Source organism: Ahaetulla prasina, chromosome 1 (assembly GCF_028640845.1).
Source record: "Ahaetulla prasina isolate Xishuangbanna chromosome 1, ASM2864084v1, whole genome shotgun sequence".
Taxonomy (NCBI): domain Eukaryota; kingdom Metazoa; phylum Chordata; class Lepidosauria; order Squamata; family Colubridae; genus Ahaetulla; species Ahaetulla prasina.
In genome coordinates this window covers 238098464-238118823 of record NC_080539.1, presented here as the reverse complement: position 1 = coordinate 238118823, position 20360 = coordinate 238098464, and positions in this window count along the sequence as shown.

Genomic DNA, 20360 nt, shown 5'->3' with positions numbered 1-20360 from the left:
AGGAAGAAGAAAAGAAAAGAAAAAAAAACAATAGGACAGGAACGGTAGGCACGTTTGTGCGCTTATGCACGCCCCTTATGGTCCTCTTAGGAATGGGGTGAGGTCAATAGTAGAAAGTTTTTGGTTGAAGCTTTTAGGATTATGGGAAGAGACCACAGAGTCAGGTAAAGTATTCCAAGCACTGATGATTCTGTTACAGAAGTCATATTTTCTGCAATCTAGATTAAAGCGGTTAACATTAAGTTTAAATCTGTTGGTTGCTCTTGTATTGTTGCAATTAAAGCTGAAGTAGTCTTTAACAGGAAGGACATTACAATAGATGATTCTATGAGTTAAACTTAGGTCTTGTCGAAGGCGACGGAGTTCCAAGTTTTCTAAGCCTAGGATTTCAAGTCTGGTGGGATAAGGTATTTTGTTGTTTTCAGAGGAGTGGAGAACTCTTCTTGTAAAATATTTCTGGACTCGCTCAATTGTATTGATGTCAGAGATGTGGTGAGGGTTCCAAACAGGCGAGCTGTATTCTAGAATTGGTCTAGCAAATGTTTTATATGCTCTGGTTAGTAGTGTAGTGTTTTTGGAAAAGAAGCTACGCAGGATTAGGTTTACAACCTTTAGAGCCTTTTTTGCTATGTAGTTACAGTGGGCTTTGACACTTAGATCATTTGACATGAAAACTCCAAGGTCTTTAACGGGGTGGGGGTCATCTGTAAGGTAATGTCCATCAAGTATGTACTTAGTGTTTGGGTTCTTTTTTCCTATATGTAAGACTGAGCATTTGCTGGTTGAGATCTGGAGTTGCCAAGTTTTAGACCAAGTGGTTAGATGATCAAGGTCTTTTTGGAGGATAGATGCATTATCTGTGGTGTTAAATAGTTTGACATCGTCAGCAAAGAGAACACAATTACTTGCGATATGGTCACAAAGATCATTAATGTATAGTATAAAGAGTGTTGGTCCAAGGACGCTGCCTTGAGGAACGCCACTTTTGACAAGAACAGGATTTGATAGAGCATTGCCAATTTTGACCACTTAAGATGTACCTTTGAATTGCAGAAATATAGTCTGCATAAAGTGTATTAATGTTATCTATAGATTTTGTAAAATGAAGCTTCTCTATTTTCCAGTGCTTAAGAGTTTATGCAAGGTTTCATACTTCCTTAAGCAAGATAAACTGGCTTCTCCAAGCAGAGCAAAAAAAAAAAAGCAAAAAAAGCGGTATTTTGGGTTTAATAATGTGTGTAAAAATTTGATCAGACTGAACCAGCTAGTCTGTTTACAAGTGAACAATGCATTTGAGAATTGTATATGAAAATTGAGTTATCTTTGAATATGTATAGTCCAGTTAAATCATGTAAGTGACCAGGTTTGAGAAATGCCCCTTGGGTCATGGCAGATTATTTTCTCTGTATGTTTTTGCATATTTTTAGGGATGAACATTGAATTCAATCAGCATTAATTTTTCAATATTGCTGCTTTCTCTCTTTCTGTCATCCCCTGCTGGTCTTCTGCAAAGCCTTGAAGACTTGGCTTTTCCAATGGGAATTGGGCCAGTATGCTGGGTAAGCCCGTCTTTAATGGTCGATGTGAAAAATATTGCCTCAATTATATTTATGCTTGTTGGTGTTTTAATCTTATGTTAGCTGCCAGAGTTGCAGTTTGAAAGTTGGGCAGATACATACATTAATGAAATAAATAAATGCCCTTTTTGGAAGACAAATGCCCAAATCTATCTCCAACTGATAAAACACAACAGTACAAATATTTCAAAGTTGGTTTTGTTCTTACTACAGATGCTAACTCGCTCTGTGTTCATTTATAACCGCTATCTTTGCTTTCTGTTTGGTATTCTGGATTAGATTTCCTTGTGGATTTTTTTTTCTTCATTCACACTTAACAGGCTTCCAAATTTCCCCGACCCATAGAAATAGGTCAGTATCACCTTATCGGTGAGATGGGTGGCATTTGAATTTAATAAATACATGTAATTAATAAAATAAATAAATAGCTTCAAGCTCTTCTTGTGCTAGAATGTAAGGCACCCATCCTTCCTGATCTCTTTCATATTGATTAACAGAACGTTAGAAGACCTTGGAGGTCTTCTGGTCCAAAGCTCTGCTCAGGCAGGAGACCCTGTACTATTTTGGACAAATGATTGTCCAATCACTTCTTAAAAACCTCCAGTGTTGGAACACCCACAACTTCTGGAGCAGTGGTGGGTTTCAAAATTTTTTAGTACCGATTCTGTGGGTGTGGCTTAGTGAGCATGGCATTGTTTGGTGGGCGTGGCAGGGGAAGGATACTATAAAATCTCTATTCCCACCCCACTCCAGGGGAAGGTTACTGCAAAATCCCCATTTCATCCCAATCACCTGGGACTTGGGAGGCAGAGAATAGATGGGGGTGGGGCCAGTCAGAATTTTTACTACCAGTTCTCCGAACTACTCAAAATTTCCGTTATTGGTTCTCCAGAACTGGTCAGAACCTGCTGAAACCCACCTCTGTTCTAGAGGCAATTCATCCCACTGAATAATTGTTCTGTCAGAAAATTTCTCCTTATTTTTAGGTTAGTTCTCTCCTTGACTAGTTTCCATCCATTTCTTTGTGATTCCTTATTACAGCATTCCCTTTTTCTGTAATTTTCTTTTACAATTATTGTTGTCGGGGTTTTTTTTTTGTTTTTTTTTGGCAATCCTGAATTTTGATGGGCCTTTCTTGTAAACCCTCCCAATTTAAATTATATAATATATAACAACAGAGTTGGAAGGGACCTTGGAGGCCTTCTAGTCCAACCCCTGCCCAGGCAGGAAACCCTGTATCTCAGACAGATGGTTATCCAACATTTTCTTAAAAATTTCCAGTGTTGGAGCATTCACAACTTCTGCAGGCAAGTCGTTCTACTTATTAATTGTTCTAACTGTCAGGAAATTTCTCCTTAGTTCTAAGTTGCTTCTTTCCTTGATCAGTTTCCACTCATTGATTCTTGTTCTACTGTCAGGTGCTTTGGAGAACAGCCCGACTCACTCATCTTTGTGGCAACCCCTGAGATATTGGAACACTGCTATCATGTCTCCGTAGTCCTTCTTTTTATTAAACTAGACATACCCAGTTCTTCATATGTTTTAGCCTCCAGTCCCCTAATCATCTTTGTTGTTCTTCTCTGCACTCTTTCTAGAGGCTCAGCATCTTTTTTACATCGCGGCGACCAAAACTGAATGCAGTATTCCAAGTGTGGCCTTACCAAGGCATTATAAAGTGGCACTAACACTTCACGTGATCTTGATTCTATCCCTCTGTTTATGCAGCCCAGAACTGTGTTGGCTTTTTTAGCAGCTGCTGCACACTGCTGGCTCATACATTCCTCTACATCCTATTATCACTACTCTTATTATCCCAGATAGGATTCTGCCATGGGTCTGCCTACATTCCCCTCTAAATTTGTGTTAGGCTGATTTTTCTTTCTTTTTTTTCCTTTACATGTTCTGTTCCTAAAGTTACTCGCTTGCTGCTCCACAAAATTGTCTCCTGTCTTTAAATCCCAGCCAAACTATCTGCTTTCCTGTCATCCAAAGAATTAGACTAAGATAATCCTACTGCTGACAGTTTAATTTCCTGAACTGTTGGTTCTTTTGCAGAATATTCCATGACATCAGTGAGGTTTAGTAAATTGTTGTCAAACAATTATCACAAAATTCCTTATTACTGTGCAGGGTAATTTACTGGTGTCTTTCACAGCAAATGCAAATTGGAGGGTTTGAAGTCATTTGAAAGTGTATATTTCTTTTAAAATGTCTTTTGACTATTCTAAAGCCGTAAAGAATTTATGCACCCAAGGAGGAAAGCTTAATAAATGGGAGAAAGATTTTTTTTAACTCGTTTTAGGCTTTCTCATTCATTTGAAGTCTAAAAAACTCTTGTTATTCTCAAAGTGCAGTGATGCTGTGGGCATCAAGTATGGAAAGAAAGACCAGACATTGGAAAATAGAAACAGATAGATATAGATATAGATATATACACATACTCAGGAAGGTTTGACATCTAAAATATGTACGGATTTATGGATTAACAAGCAGATACTCTGTTTTTGATATGTTGTGATGAGTTATAATCATAATGGCCTAAAGTGGCTTCTCTCTAGATTACAGGTAATTGGCCTAGAATCAACTCGTATTTGCTGTCATGTAATATTTGGACAATGATATTGACAGCAGCGAATATCTTTATTAAGTTCAGGGAGATGCAGGTAATTTTTCAAGGAACAAAACAAGTGAGGATTTGTTAATAAAGTCACAAAGCTTTGCCTTAAGAACAAATAGTCAAGGACTGGAAGGCAATGCTGGTGGAATTGAAAAGCAGTTTGATGGGACAAGGCAGTCATAGGCATCATGAAGCATACAGAAGCCGTGACCATAACAGAAACATTTTCTTAAATAGCTTTTTAAAAGAAATTTATTTTGGGACCTTTCCAATCTGCACATCATTTTGGGATCTAAATGCGATCAATTTAAACTTAATTTAGTTCCTTAAAATTGAAAAGTACAATCAGTTTTTTGATTTGCATAGCCCCTCTTTGCTATTCATTAAAATATGCATATTTTTTCATGCATCAGTGTAAGCCTGGAAAAATATGCCACTGTCTTAAGCGTAATGATCGATTCATTAAAACAGCAGTATTCTTTTTTTCCCATACGCCTAAAAAAAAAGACATAAATGAACAACAGAAAGGAGCTGTGCTTGTGCTTACCTGAGGTCCAAAGCAATTCTTCCAAGCAATTTTCAAAGCTTTTACTATGCTACTAAAGAATCCATTGTAAAAAGTCTTTTCAGGATTACATTGATAGTGGCAATGATTTGATTAAGGAAAGGAACAGGACTAAATCGCAATTTCTGATCATGTTGCCTCCCCAGATAGATTATTTGTAATGGAAGAAGTGATTTTTACTTTTAAGCACTGGAGATTAACATTATGTACTGGGTATATGATGTTTTCTGTTTGGCACTATGCCTTCAGTACCAGTTGAAGTTTCTCAATGTTCTTCAGGGGCAGAACATTGGCAGTAGTTACAAGAAAAGAATTGCAGAGAAGAGCAACTAAAATGCTAAGGGGACTGTAGGATAAATTGTATTTTTTTTTTAATGTTTATTTTTTTATTTATATCCCGCCCTTCTCCGAAGACTCAGGGCGGCTTACATTGTGTAAGGCAATAGTCTCATTCTATTTGTATATTTATATACAAAGTCAACTTATTGCCCCCCCAACAATCTGGGTCCTCATTTTACCTACCTTATAAAGGATGGAAGGCTGAGTCAACCTTGGGCCTGGTGGGAGTAGAACCTGCAGTAATTGCAGGCAGCTGTGTTTAATAACAGGCTATCTTACAGCCTGAGCCACACTGCGGCCCTGAGGTATGAGGAATGGTTAAGGAAGCTAGGTATATCTAGCCTAACAAAGAATTGGGGGTGACATGATAGCTGTCTTCCAGTACATTGGGCTGCCACAGAGAAGCAGAGGTCAACTTATTCTCCAAAGCTTTTGAAGGTAGTGCAAGAAGCAATGGATGGAAGCTTATTAAAGAGATATTCAGCGTGGAACTAAGGAGAAACTTCCAGTTAAGGCAAGGAACAGCTTGCCTCCCAAAGAGAGACGTGGGTGCTGAAGAAGAAAGGATTTCAACCATTTGTCTGCGATGATACCGTATAAGATCCCCTGCCATAGGAAGGAAGTTGATCTAGAAGAGCTCCAAGGTCCTTATCAGGCCGATGATTCTAGGACTTCTCATGACATGAATCACTGTGATCAGGGTCTCCCAGTAGAAGAATAGTCGCAACTGGTACTCAGCCTTAAGGTGTGCAGAGGTTCTTTTATCCACGTCTGCTACCTGTTCTTCAAGCAAGAGCCATGAGTCTAGGAGGACCCCAGATAATGTACTGGGTCTTCCTGGGGCTATGCAACCCCACACAGAACTAAAAATGGAAGAACCTTGTCTCCAGAGGGTCCAAATACCTCAGCTACTCTGTCTTGCTAGGGTTGAGTCGGAGCCTGCTTTGCCCCATCCACTCCCCAACAGTCTCCTGACACCAGATAAGATGTCCATCGCTCAAAGGGCCTGGGGTAGAGATATAAAACTGGGTGTCATTTGCATCAGGGGTGGGTTCTACTTACTTTTGCTATTGGTTTGCAACAGGAGCACGCATGCAGAAGCATGCACAGATCGCTATGATGACGTGCTGGGTGGCTGGTCTCAGTTTTACTACCAGTTCTATAGAACCGGATTGAACTAGGAGCAGTTTACCATTGATTTGCATATTGATGTTATCACCACCCAGATCACTTCCTCTAAGGGCTTCATGTAAATGTTAAATAGAAGGAGAGAGAGAGAACTGAACCCTGAGTTTTTCTTTTTTCCTATCTAATTTTTTCTGGTTTTTTTTCTATTCTTCTCTTCCCCCCCTTTCACATTTACTATGTTTTTTCTTTCTTTTCATTAATTTATTATCTGTGTAAAATCTCTTAATTAAAATTATTTTTAAAAAACTGCTTTTGATTTCCAAACTTTAAAAGTCAAGTGTATAGTAGGAACATATTTTAATAGGTTTGGGAGAGAGACAGATGAAGCAAGAAGATGAACTACAGAACACACAAAGGCACCGACTGATCATACGGACATCCATCTTGTTCCAATGGCTTGTGTGGGAGGGTTGACTATGTATTTTACTGCAATTTCTTTATTGCTCAATTGTTAGATTGATATCCAAGCTTTCCCAGAGGAACATACAATGACCTGCATAGTTGTATGTGAGATTGGTTGAATGAGGGAGGGAGGAAAGGAGGAAGGGAGGGGGAGGGAGGGAGGGAGAGAGTGTGTGTAACATAAAGCTATTCAGTGAATTTTCAAGGCCAATGGAAGATTTGAAATTGAGTCAACCCAGTCATAACTTAAATGCTGCATCATATTGATTTAAAGTTATCGTTGTTTTTTTTTAAAAAACCCATTTTGGCTCAGAATAGATTTTTGTGCATTTTTTCCTGTATTTCTTTGCTGTGCTTATTTAAGATAGCAGAGGTGAAATGAAGATTGATTTATGTATTAAAAAAGCCACTGAGGGAAGGAGCCCTTCCACTTTCTGGCACCACCATGTATACTCATTTTTTTTCATCTCATTACACATGGTACTTGCCATCTGCTTTATTAAGTTTTTGGAAGTTCTAATATAGTGTCTCCTGTCTTTTTGTCTGATAGCATAAGGTAGTTGGGGAAAATATTTTTAATATATGAACTCCCTCCCTTCTGTTTTCCCTGATAAGATATTTCTGTAGAAATGGAAAGGTGATGAGATAAAAATCAGTCATGTTTCTTATGCAGAATCAATGCTGTAAAAAGCCCACTAAATCCTGGATGCAGCCTCTCATTAAATTTTCGTACGTTTGGTGATCGGCACAGTGACTCCATAAGGGGACAGGTATAAAATATTGAAGATGCTAAACTTCCATTTAGTCAAGCACTGACATGATGTGAGCGTTGGTATATTTTATAGCTCATTTTATGTTCGCCTAATTTAAAAATTGCTTCTGTTTAGCTAGAACTTTCATGACGGTAATAGATATGGGGAATTTTACATTTATTTCAGGTGGAGCACTGAAAGGCAGTGCCACAAAGAGTGCAAGATCAGCTTTTCATCATGCAAATTTGATTATAAGTAGAACGACAGCAACTTAAAAAGAAGGTGCATGAATGTTTTATGTATATTTCCTCTTTAGCCACAGCCTTTGGAAAGAGCTTGTAATTCACAAATGTTATCTTTTTATGTATTCCCTTCCTCAAATGCATGCCTTATGTTACATTGGTGGAATTTAAATATATAGAATTTTAATAAAGGAATATAAAGAACGAGAACTCCCCCCCCCTTTTTTTTTTTTGAAACTGAAAATGTAATTTAGTCATGAACAATTCAAAGTGTTTTGGTCATGCTAGAGTGGATCTGAATTTATCTGGCATTTGAAATTTCCTGATCGTGTGAGAAGAAAAGGGGAACGATAAAGATGGAAGAGTAAAAATAGATAAGCCCCAAAATAATATTGAAAAAAGCCTTCTTACAAAAAAAACTTGACACATTTAATTCTCTTGTCTCAGGAAGAAGGTTAGCACCCCAACATTTTTCGACATCAGTTAAAAAATCTAACATGTCTAGGGGGGAAAAGCCTTGTCTTGCTTTCTATGATTTATGCAACATTGCTGAGGCTGATAAATTTTTTGAGTTGTGTTAGAGAACCATGAATTGTAAATTCTGTTGAAAGAATAAAACAGAGGTGGGCAACCTGACACACCCTTGGCTTACTTTTAAAGCTTTTTTGTAAGACTTCTGCTACGATCGTTCACTTTAGCTTCATCCACTATGGAGACCAAATAGGTTATCCCTAGAGGAATATTCACACTCTGATACAAGGTGTTGTGTTTTGTCCGCTCTCACCGCAGCCGGGTCTGCTTATCTGCTCCCGAACACGGAGGAATGTATGCCTCCCGTCCCCAGTTCTGGCTCCATGCCCAGACAAGCTGCAGAGGAGGGAGCATCCCCCGGCCCCAGCCCTGGCTCCATGCCCAGGCAAACGGAGCAGCTAGACCCCTCCCCCTCCTCCACAGCATGTGAGCCTGAGGAAAGTTTACTTCCAACAACAGCTGATTGGAGTGACCCTCGCATCAGAAGATTGGATAGGCGGAGGCAACAGAAGGAAGGGAGGGGCAGGCCTTAATGAGTGCTGAGTCATGGAGCCACACCCCATGGCCTATATAAAGGATCTGCTTTCTGGCAGTCTCTGAGTCAGGCAAAGTCGAACTTATCTTGCTGAAGTCACTTACTGGTCTCCTCCCTGCTCTGAGGACTTTGCTAGGACTTTGGGCAGAGCTGCAGAGGCAAGCCTGATTCGGATTTCCCTGACCCGGCCGTCAGCGGAGGAGTGGGACACGACACAAGGACTGTCCTTGTTTGGACCCAACTTTCAGAAAAGCACTGTTAATTCCAAGAGTTCATACCTAGCTAAGCTCAGAAGAGATGGATGGAAGTGTGTTGACTTTTACAATAGTTCTGAATCACTTGTATTGGTACCACCTAATGGATGTAAGCCAAGAAGAAAGTGAGGAAAGTGTAGCCCACTCGATGGTGCAGAAGAATAGTTCTCAGCAGTCCCAAGCAAGCGCAACCAGTTGAGATGGAGCTGGAACTTAACACGCAGGAGTATCTGGAAGTCCACAGGCTTTTGAACCCTGGACCAAAGAATTAAAGCAAATGACCCTTGTGCCTATATTTGAGCATTTCCCTTTTAGCTGGTAGATTTTCCTAATAGTTCTTTCTGCTACTGCCAGTACACTTGGATTTGGAAGTTGCCTTGCTGTGAATTCCTGGGTTGGCTTTTGGTGTTGAGAAAGTTCAGGATCCACCATGCTGAAGGCTTGCCAACTTACCATAAAGGGGCAATCCAGATAACAACAGTTTGCTGGGAAAAGAGAACCAAAGGATATACCAATGTCAAGTGGTCTCGGGGCCCACTTGATCACACAAATTATCTGGAAGCATTTGGTTCTGTTTATTGGAGGCATCCTAACATGTCTTTTGAAGACATATTTGTTTGTCCATTTTAAGAACTGCTGCTTATCCTTTTGGGAATTCTTCAAATGCCAGAATAATGGTATACGTGGATTTATATATTCTGAAGTGTGTTGAAAAATGAGTAAAATCAAGAAAATCATACCGATATCTTTTATCTCTAATGTTTTCCAAGTATACGTTTTCCCCAAGTGCTGCAGTTTTCCAGGCCTTTGTTCAAAAAGCAAAGGGGAGCAGCTTAGCAGTCTTCTCTACTACATTATGTTAATAAACTTGGGAAAAGAGCAACATCTGGTATCTTGCAAAATTGGAAATGAGAAGACATGTGATAAGAGTGCAGCTGCTGGCATTTGATAAATTAGATTTGGTACGCAAAATAGTTCTAGATTGAATTAAATGACAGATTCCTGATGCTTTATGGTAAGCTGGGCTCATTCCTTTTTTTTTTTTTTTTGGAAAGAAAATAAGAAACAATCAGTGAATTCAAGCAAGTGATGAAGTGAATCTTGATCATTAGAGCCTTCCACTTTGAGCCTTCAAAGGATCGTGGGATATAATGGGTGGAAGATTGCAATAGAATCATCCCATGCATTCCAGAGTATACCAGGCTGATGAACATATTAGAGCAATGATGGTCAGTGATGGACAATCATTTTGTCAATGATTGAAATGAAAACATTTCAAAAATAAAGTTAGAGGGCCCATGGCCAGTTTATTATAAGAAAATAGTGTAACACAGAAACACAGAATTATAGGGCTCAAAAGGACCTTGGTAGTCTTCTACTCCAACCCCCAAGGAAAGATTGGACAACCATTTGTCCAGGATTATTGAGGATTTATCATTTATTACTGGGCAATGCGATGGCCTAGAGGTGAAGACGCTTGCCTCCCACTTGGTAGATTGAGAGTTCAATCCTAGGCAGTGACAGATGTTTTTCTATCAGGGCACAGAGAGAAACTATCTGCTGTAAACTTTGCATAGGTATCATAGGTATCTCTGTGAGACCGTTGGAATGGGAGAATGTTGCTGTTGGTCTGCAACAATTATTTGTTGTCCTAGGTTCCCTGTTAATGTTGTCCTGGGTTCCCGCAGGAACGGGTCTCAGCCCTCGCTGAGACAATTTAGTGGGTCCTCGCAAGGACGAAAGAAGCCAAATAAAAGACACCACACCAAAAGCTTTTCAGGTTGAGAGAGCACGAAGAAAGGGTTGTAAAAAGAGATGTTGTAAAAAGGATCCCCCTTAGATCGCAACAGTCTCTTTTATTATGCAGTTTTAGCAGGGAGGGGTAATTACAGCAATGAGGGAATTAGCATATAGAAACTTAGCTATACCAATCAGCAAGCGTTTAGAGTATACGTATTAGCAAAATACCACATGGTTTTCAGGAAATCATGCATTTTACCTGAATCGAAACCCAACTCAGGAATGTAAAACTAGCTCAGGGAAAGGTAGGGGCCCAAATCAGGGAGAGCAAAACTATGCATCTAACTCAAGGAATGTTAGGGGCCCATTTCAGGGAGAGCAAAACTATGCTTCTAACTCAGAGAAGGTTAGCGGAATAGAAACTTAATTCAGGGAATCATGTCTGTCATGTAGCACTGAAAAAAGTCAAATCAAGTTCTCCCGGCTGTGAGGCCTAAGAAAACCTGAACCAATGATATATCCATATGTCCTCTGTTTTTATTTTTTAAGATGGGTAAATGATATATCCATATGTCCTCTGTTTTTATTTTTTAAGATGGGTAATATTCTTCTAAAGCTATGACATCCCCATTGGATCCCCCCTCCGGGAGACCCATGAGGAGTCAGTACACTTTTCCAAAGGAATGGTTCCCGATTCAGAGTCTTCATCAGCCTCAGAGGCTAATTCTAAAAGAGGTTGTTTATATTCATTTTCAACAGTGTTTCTTAGCAAGAGGACATCATCTCCAATACTGTTTAGTCTTTGTTTCAAAAATGCTAGAACTCTCCCCATGACACATGGGCCAATTGTACATGCAAGGAGCAACAAAATCAGAGGACCAGCTAGGGCAGAGAGGAGGGTGGTCAACCAGGGAGAGAGATTAAACATTCCCTGATACCACGTGTGGGATTGAGAACGCTCTTTTTCTCAATCTTTCAATCTGCAGTTGATAGAGTAGTGTATATTATAGTCCACCCTCCAGTGTCAAGTCCTAGCCTTTCTTTGGACAAGTATATTGTGCAGGAAGTATAGGCATCTGAGGAGGCATTGATACAAAAGTGAGAAAAGTTAGAGGGTACATACCCAAGGCAACAACCTTGACCTTCAATTGAGGATACCGTTATAGAAGAGTTAGACCACCTACAACCGGTATCTGAGGTGCTATTGGTAAAAGGTAGGGCGGAACCTATGGCCTCATAAAAAGGGGGTTGAGAAGACAGACACAACCAACATCTACTATCATTGTTAGGAAAAGTACGGGCTGCCACAAGGGCAGCATGCGCAGAGGAGACCAGGGACACCAATGGATTGTTGCTTTTAATCAAGGGCTGTAAAAAGGGCGAGTTGACTTGTTTGTTTGGGCCCACAGGTGGGGATGTTTCTAAGGACATGGTAAGACGAATTATGAATATATTTCCTGGATGTCTGTAATCGGAATTATCTCTCGACCTTCCCCCCCATCTTTTCCCTTTAAGCCATTCAGTAATCGGAAGATTCCTTCCATGAGATGTAAAAGTAACAGTCATAGGATTGAGGCGAACGCCGCAGCAGGCCCAATTGGAGCAGGATTTCCAAGGCAAATTGTTATCAGGGCCTAGTACAGCTTTGATATAGTCAGTAGTATAGGGAGCAGTCCACCAAATCTTTCCGGTTGACACACATTGCCAGGACTTGCAATACCAATCAGAGATGGTCCCACATTCATCTAGGTGGGAGAGATCAGTAAGATGTCCTGGGCAGATATACAGGCCTGGACCAATTGACCAGACGTCCCGAGGGGAAGGATTACATTTTGTTTTATGTTTAAATCCATGGGCGCCGACCAGCATTTCAGCAAAGTCAAAGTAGAGTGCAGGAAACCAAGGCCACAGAGTTCGATTAGAGATGGAATGAAGGACGCTTCCTTGGAAGTCCAAAATAGTCCAAGTATAATTTGCGGGACGATGCAGGTTCTGCTGTGCTCCGGATAAGGAGCGCTGCAAACGGAGAGCTGCAGAGGTAGAAACGTGGGAATAGGGCAAGAAGCGAGATACACCAGAGGAGAAATGGGTAGCAGAGAGAAGGGAAATTTTCATGTCAAAAGATCTTTTTTGCTTTGGGAAAAACAGGGAGCATGCATAAGTGCTGTAGTCTTCAGCTGAGATGTTAAAAATTAACAGAGAAGTGGAACAGGGAGAAGATATAATGTAAGTATTGTTAGAGGGATGGACTGGATATCCATTCTTTAGCCATGTCCACTGAGCTGGATGCAGCAAGGGATGGCGTTGTCTGCAAACAAGTTCCGCACGACCCCCAAGAGGGGTTAATATTCTACAATGAGGAACTCTTATATAAGCACTTAAACGTTCAAGGAATGTACATTTAGGAAGAGAGGAAGAGGCATTAGGGACAGAAGAGGCAAGAGAGATCAGTGATAGGATCAGAAGGATCTTCATCTTTCTTTTTTGGTTGATTGAGATGACAGGGGCGAACACAGCGAGCTGGAACCCACAGGACTCGATCAGGCAGTTGAACTGCAGCGTAGCCTTTTCCCCAGGTAATCAATTGAGCTGGACCTTTCCAAGCTGGATCCGGAAGATGCCTATAATATACCAGAGGACGAGAAGAGGGGAGGGGAGGAGCGGAAAACTGTCTCGAGGCAGCAGTGGAGGCAGGAGATCCAGTTAGATTAAGAAAATTCAATGAATACAAGCAAACATTTAATACATTTTGCAACGCCGGGAGTGTCGGGGGGCTGATGCCTTTTGACCCCAAGTGTCTGTCCAAGGCCTGTTTAAGAGTAATGGCCTGGCCCTGGCTATTGAAAGGAATGCCGAATTTATGGATTATTGACCAGCGATGGCAAAATTGTGCAAAGGCAGAGCTCGTATAGGCTGGTCCATTGTCAGTTTTTAGAGTTTTTGGACATCCCAACGTTACGAAAGTCCGAATACAATGATTAATAACTTGTTTTGCGGTTTCACCCCTTTGCAAGGTTGCCATGATGAAACCTGAATATGTATAAATGCAAACATGAATGTATTTCCAAGGGTTAAAGGATGGATATTGAGTTACATCCATTTGCCATGTCTCACAAGCACTAGTACCCCTGGGGTTGACCCCTTGTGGGACTGCAAATGACTGTAGACTGCATGTTGGACATTGCTGAATTATGGCAGTGGCTTCTTGATGGGTAATACCAAACTGCTTGACAAGAGCTTTTTTATTCTGATGAAAATAGTCATGGCTTTCTCCTGCTGTTAAGGTATACAGACAGGAGGACGGGTTGGTTTTACATGCCTCATCTGCCATATGATTTCCTTCTGATAAAAATCCAGGAAGATGTTGATGACTTCTAATATGTGCTACAAACAGCGGATAAGCACGGAGATGTAACAATTCCTGGAGCTGTAAAAAAAATCTCATTAAAGGGACAGGGGTTGAGGGAGAAATGTAAGCATCGTATATATAGGAGATCAAATGTGAAACATACAAACTATCTGTGATAATATTAAGGGGCTGATTGGGAAACATTGAAAGAGCAAGATTGAAGGCAGACAATTCTGCTTGTTGGGCAGAAGACTGAGCTGAAGTAGTACGAGTCTGCCAATTGTCCTGTCCTCTTTCCTGCCATACACAGGCACCTATGGATTTTGAGCCATCTGTGAACACAGTGAGGGCATCTTTGATGGGAGAGGAACTTACAGGAGTTGAAAAAAGAATGGGAACAGTTTTTAATATTTGTAATCGAGGATCTGGAGGAAGATGGCATGAGAGAATACCATTCCAATCCTCCAAGGCATTTTGCAATGCATCTGATGTTTGAAACAAAGATTCCCATTGACTTAATTTAAAGGGTACATACAGAGTACTAAATTCTATACCCATGAGAGCCCGTGTACGTCTCCTCCCCTTGTCCAAGAGAAGAGCCATTTGTAAGGCTTTAGTGGTAATTGAGGCCTTAGGAGTGTGTGCCAAATGTATCCACTCCAAAATGTGCATTTTCTTACCATCAGTCAATTGGAAAATGAGAGCAGTTAAGAGAGAAGGAGTAGGTAGGATAGCAAACAAAAGAGGCTCATTAGGCAAAGCTCTGTCGACCCATCTCTGGGTGAGAGCAATGTTAACTAAAGACAAAGCAGTCTTTTGATCTTGTGTGAGAACAACAGTGTCTGATGGATGTTTAAGGCCAATCAGAGCAGAAAAAAGAGGAGATAGAACATGAGTTGAAATTGAAAGATAAGGTCTGGCCCAATTAAGAGTTCCCAGATACTGTTGGAGTTGAACAAGTGTGGTTTTTTCTGGGAGATGTAGTGTAGGGAGAACAGGCATGGCAGCAGATGCCATGAGCTTATGACCCAAATACTGCATAGGATACTGCGTTTGAATCTTGTCAGGAGCAACATGAAGACCAGATTGAGCCAAAATAGTATACAGAAAAGTAAGAGTTTGAGAAACAGTGCCTTTTGGACCATCTGCTGCAATTAATATATCATCCATGTAATGATAAACCAAAAAGGTAGGATGTGCATCACGATAAGGCTGTAGGGCCTTATCAACATAATTTTGGCAAATCGTGGGACTGTTGATCATTCCTTGTGGTAGGGTCTTCCATTGATATCTAGTAGTAGGCCTTGAATTGTTAAATTGAGGAATGGTGAATGCAAAAAGAATTCTGTCAGCAGGAGCCAAAGGAATAGAAAAGAAACAATCCTTTAAATCTATTACTACCAAGTCATAATTGTGAGGAATCAAGTTTGGGTTGGGAAGGCCACATTGTAGAGGTCCCATAGGCTGAATTATGGCGTTAATTTTTCTCAAATCCTGCAGGAGGCGGTGTTTCCCACTTTTCTTTTTGATTACAAAGACAGGAGTATTATAAGGGCTAGTTGAGAATTCGAGATGTCCTTCCTGTAGTTGCTGAGCCACTAAGTCCTGCAGGACTGTAACCTTTTCCTGTGACATAGGCCATTGATTCACCCACACAGGGATAGGAGATTTCAAAACAAGAGATAAAGGAAGAGAAGACATCATATGAAATTAAGGGATATTTAAAGTAGCATGCAGTTGAGACAAGAGATCCCGTCCCCACAGATTAGTATGTAGGGGCAGAATGAAAGGTCGAAGGAAAGCAGTGATAGAGGAGTGAGGGGTAGATGCAGTCAACCAAGATGTGCTAACCTTAGCAGCCTGAGCGCCTCCCACACCTTGAACAGTAGAAGCGTCAGAAAGAGGCCAGGAAGAGGGCCATTCAGCTGTGCGAATCACCGAAACATCCGCTCCCGTGTCAATAAGACCTGAGAAGGTGCGGCCGTTGAGAAGAATGGAAATTATTGGCTTGGCGTTTTGCACAGGCTGCTGGAGAGCAAAGAGAGAAGGATGATCAGGGGGAGGCAAGAGAATGAGAGTAGCAACAACAGTTTCAGCCTTCAAAGAAAAGCAGCGATCACCGATCGCAGCCAGAGAAATGTTTTTTAAGGAGTCTGAATTATGCAGAAAAGGTGCAGCTATGACTCCTTCAAGAGTAAGAGAGGAATTAGGAAATAAGAGAAGAGGTACATCAGGGGGAATGGGATTCTGAAGAAGAACTTTCAAGGGCATGGTGAAGACAGAGCCAGGATCATCATATACAAAATCTACTGCTAGACGAACAGGAAAAGCAAGAGATGGATTAGAAGAAACAGCTTGCAAGTCAGCCTTTGAAGTGGGGCTGGCTGAACGCCCCAGAATTAGTTTCCCTGCGCAGCTTGAGAAGGATTCTGAGGACAATTGCGAGCCCAATGAAAGCCTTTACGGCAGCGCGGGCAAATAGTTTTTGGCTTGTCATTAGTAGGTTGGGGGGGAGGACCCCTTGCGCTCCCGCGCGGAGCTCCTCCACCTCCGGGGAAACGACATTGACTCTTAAAATGACCAGGCTTCCCACAATTAAAACAATTGCCATGCTGAACAACAGGAAAAGCTTGAGTAATAGAGGAAGGGAGAGAAGGAGTTATAGCGGCTGCAAGAGCAGACATTTTATGAGAAGTGGTTCCCACCACACGGCAAGCCTGTAAAAACTCAGCAAGAGTAACACCTGGTTTTCCAGTCAAGGGCTGAAGTACTTTTTTACAATCTTCATTAGCATTTTCAAAAGCCAATTTTATCAAAAGTTCGTCTCGGGCAGTGTGATTTTGAATTTGCCTTTCAAGAGCCGTTTGAAGGCGGTTTATAAACGTGGCATAAGGCTCAGAGGGTTCCTGAATAATTTTTAGGAAAGTTTGAGAAGCCTTGCCATCCGCATCATCTACCTGTTTCAAGGCACCCATAGCACAAAGGCGAATGATAGCAAAGGCACGGCGCGGGCAATTTTGCTGCTGGGCCAAGGTTGTGAAAGGTCCAGTTCCTTTTATATGATCAGCCAAGACTGCTTGAGGCAAGCCTCGCATGATCTCAGCATCTACCAATTTATTATACTCAGAAGACCAGATAACAAATTGAGCAGGTGTTAATAACATGGAAAATAAGGACTTCCAATCATATAGTAACATAACAATATTGGTATCTATTAAGGAATCAAGCAATCCCATTACATACGGAGAGTGAATGCCGTAGGAAGTAACAGCTTCTTTTAAATTTTTAAGCACCCGTACATTGATGTTGTCATGTATCGGCTGTCCCCCTCCTGGTGGATTGAGGTTTAAAGGGTAAGCCGATATCGGGGGTTCAGTTCTTAGAGAAAGAGAAGAAAGAGCAACCAAGGCAGAGAGAGTGCCTGCAGCTATGTCTGTATCCTCCGAAGGGGGGGGAGACGCTGCAGAAGGAGAAAGAGCTGTGTCCGCAGGGGGAGCAGAGGCAGCTACAGAGACAGAAGAAGATTCATACGGAGGGGGAGAAACTTTTGGCAGGGATTCGGCCGTAGTAGAAGAGAGCAGAGCAGCCGAATCAGTAGAAGGAGAATTAGGATAGAGGGTGCCAAGAGCAGCCGTAATAGCCCGCCAAGTCACTAGAATATCAGGCGGAGCTCGAGGGTGGTCATGGAGGAATTTTCCCAAGCACGTCCAGGTGGCCTTCTTAAGAGACCCTTCCTCCGGGTAGGCAGGGCACTTTTCATGAACATAGGATAGGAAAGAGGTAAGAGATTGCTTAGAAAGAGGATAGACAGTGGTGCCATTAACTTTTTGCAAACAATTAGCCTTCTTCACCAGAGAGTAAAGCTCATTCCTATGCAATGATGAGACTTTCGAGTTCGAGGAGCCCATTACTTACGTGTGCACGTGTCTCGTCCCGGACGGGTAAGCAATGAGGGTGAAGGTGACGCACCGCTAGACAACGATCACGCCTCTGGACAACACAACAGGTCAGGACGAGCCCCCAGATGTTGCTGTTGGTCTGCAACAATTATTTGTTGTCCTAGGTTCCCTGTTAATGTTGTCCTGGGTTCCCGCAGGAACGGGTCTCAGCCCTCGCTGAGACAATTTAGTGGGTCCTCGCAAGGACGAAAGAAGCCAAATAAAAGACACCACACCAAAAGCTTTTCAGGTTGAGAGAGCACGAAGAAAGGGTTGTAAAAGGAATGTTGTAAAAAGATCCCCCTTAGATCGCAACAGTCTCTTTTATTATGCAGTTTTAGCAGGGAGGGGTAATTACAGCAATGAGGGAATTAGCATATAGAAACTTAGCTATACCAATCAGCAAGCGTTTAGAGTATACGTATTAGCAAAATACCACATGGTTTTCAGGAAATCATGCATTTTACCTGAATCGAAACCCAACTCAGGAATGTAAAACTAGCTCAGGGAAAGGTAGGGGCCCAAATCAGGGAGAGCAAAACTATGCATCTAACTCAAGGAATGTTAGGGGCCCATTTCAGGGAGAGCAAAACTATGCTTCTAACTCAGAGAAGGTTAGCGGAATAGAAACTTAATTCAGGGAATCATGTCTGTCATGTAGCACTGAAAAAAGTCAAATCAAGTTCTCCCGGCTGTGAGGCCTAAGAAAACCTGAACCAATGATATATCCATATGTCCTCTGTTTTTATTTTTTAAGATGGGTAAATGATATATCCATAGGAGAAGGAACCATTGAAGTTCCCTGCTGTGGAGGCGAGACCAAGGGATGATACCAAAGGTGGAAACCATCTTCCCCAGTAACTTGGACAGTCACAAAATGGAGGAAGACTTTTCTCTCTGACAATGGCCAGCGAACTCCACTAAGCTAGCCTGACGCTCAGGGGAAAGGAAGACTTCTGAAGACACAGTGTCAATTACGGCCCCCAAATGTAAGAGCTGTGTGGAGTGGGTAAGATGGCTCTTACGCCAATTAATCAAAAACCCACGAGACTGCAAAATTTGGAGGGAAGTGGCCAAATCTATCTGGGCCAGCTCAGGAGAGCGAGAAGAACAAGGATATTATCCAAATAAAAAAGGATGCGAATAGGCAAAGAGCGATTGTGCCCAATGAGGACAGCCATCAGCTTGGTGAAAACCCTAGGAGCTGAAGAAAGGCCAAAGGGTAGGGCACAATATTGATAATGTGTGCCAGTGTAGAAAAAACGGAGGAATTTACGATGATGAGGCCGAATTGGGACATACAGGTAGGCATCTTGTAGGTCGACAGACGAAAGGAAATCCCCTTCACAGATGCATTTGAAAATGGTTTGGAGGGAGTGCATCTTGAACCGGCGGTAAACAATGTACCGGTTCAAAGACTTAAGGTCAAGAATAGCCCTCTAACCCCCTGAGGATTTCTGAACCAAGAACACCCAGGAGTAAAATCCCCTCCTGTGCTGATCAGGAGGAACCCGTTGAATGCCCCCAATATCCAAAAGATGAGTAATAGCAGATTCCATCAGGAACCTCTTGTTCTGGTCTCTGGACATGGGACATGGAAGAAAAACCCTTGGAGGAGAAGATCTAAATTCTAGGGAAAGGCCAAGCCTGACTGTTTCCCTGACCCAAGCATCCGTAGAAGTGGATTCCCAATCATTGGCGAACCAAGATAGCCTACCTCCAACAAGGGAATCAGGAGGGAGACTATTTGGACCTGCGGAAGGGGTGACCCCTCCCACCTCTGAATAGCTTTTTGGGTTGGACCTGTCCTGGAAGAGGTTCCCTCTGGGCTGGAAGGAGCGTTGAGACTGGTGGGGTTGAAAGCCGCCTTCTGAGCGCCGAAAGGACTGGGAATGAAAGGAACCTTGTCGAAAGTCTGACCTGCAATAAGATGACATCCGTCTCTGGTCTCGATCATGATAGGATCCAGGGAAGCTCCAAACAACTTGTTGCCAAGATAAGGCGAAGTGGCAAGGAGCCATTTGTTCCTGACATCGGTTTGCCACTGCCGAAGCCAAAGCAGCCTCCTGGAAGCTATGGTGGAACCTATGGATTTGGAGGAAAACCTGACAGCATTAAGAGTCACATCAGCTGAATATTCAGTGGCAACTTTAATCTTGTTAATGTCCTGATGAGCACTAGAATCAGAGACAGGAATACGATCTTGCAATTGCTGAAGCCACAAAAGAGAGTCCCGGTTAAAAAAGGAGCCGCAGCTTGGTGCCCCTTAATGAGATTACATTCTGCCTGTCTGTCTTCCAGGTATAAGGAGGACCTGTGAGATTAGCAGAT